Below are 1,490 nucleotides of genomic sequence, written 5' to 3'. Positions count from 1 at the left end.
ATATATATATATATATATATATATATATATATATATATATATATATATATATACTAAGGTTTATCAAACAAAAATCATAATTATAAGTCTTCTCATGATGCACACCTACAGCAGTCATGACGATGTCTTGATGCTGTCGTGACGTTCATCATTGTCATAATAAATTTTGCCATGATAACATCATGATGGGCCTATAGACGCCAACTATTGTGTCATTATAGACCTATGCATGACACGAAAACCTCATGATAACGTATCGATAAAGCTACGTTGTGTACAAAGTTCATCAAGTTCCTCAAGTTTTTAAGCCCGTGTGCAGTCACGATAATCGTTACGACAGCACTACTGGAATAAAGTCGTGTCCTTTTCGTGGAATTCCATCACGACTTAAGTCAGTCACAATAGCGGAACGACGCCGATGTGTGATTGTCATGAATGAGTCACACCTCAATAACGACGTTAAAAATGGCATTTTTTTTTTTTTCATTTTGATCGTAAATTTTCAGTTATGATAAAAGCACGGCAATTAAGATAGTGTCATGACAGAATCACGACAGTGACGCAATTTCGTCACAAGCGCCGCTCACAAGCCTCTCTGAGCGACTGCGGGAGATGATATAAGAGGTAGCGACTAAAACTTGCTTTTCTTCCACCAATTAGGAAAGTGTGTTCCCTGTCCTCTTCACCTTTGACCTGCTATATATTGACTTCGACTGGTCTATCTCATCGGTTGCTTTTAAAGACCTATAGTGTTGCTTGCTATTGATCATTGTCTGTGTGGTACATTTCTTCTAGCTCTCAGTCAGCAAATACGTCTTCGGACATCTTGAGAGGCGTCAGTTGCCTTCTTGTAGGTGATGACAGCTTTTGAGTGTGTCATGATAGACTTATATATGTCACTAAAACATCATGATAACGTAACGGTAATGCTATGATGGGTATAAAATGCGTGGGGTTCCACGAGTATTCAAAATAAACGTTCAAGAGAATGCTATACCACCAAAAGTCGTAACACTACACTACTATTATGCATCATAATGACGCTACGACTGCTATTAGTAGGGATTACGTGATGATTATCGTGACTGTATACACGAAGTTTAAGTAATCTGCTTAAAGTGCCGGAAAGTTGAGCATGGTAACTGATAAAAAAAAAAAAAAAAGCGTCGGAATATCGAGGTCATATGGCGTCACTACAAAATTTCTAAAGCAACTAAAATGCTAGGTTAAAATAGTGATAGCAATAATTGTGGTATATTAAATTCCTAGTAAAAATAATAAAAAATTACAAGATATAAAAGAAAATATAATTAATCAGAACAAAGTGAAGTGCTACAAATTAAGAAGGCTGGTATTTGAATACATCAATTTTAAGAGGGGGTGGTACTGACACCACTGACCCAGAACAGTACATCTGGCGTCGTTCCTTCCGTACCCAAGACACTGGCACCACTGACTAAAAATCTGACATTGTTCGTTATGTGCCCAAG

Source organism: Scylla paramamosain, chromosome 22, assembly GCF_035594125.1.
Source record: "Scylla paramamosain isolate STU-SP2022 chromosome 22, ASM3559412v1, whole genome shotgun sequence".
NCBI classification, from domain to species: Eukaryota; Metazoa; Arthropoda; class Malacostraca; order Decapoda; family Portunidae; genus Scylla; species Scylla paramamosain.
Note: the sequence above shows the minus strand (reverse complement) of the source record.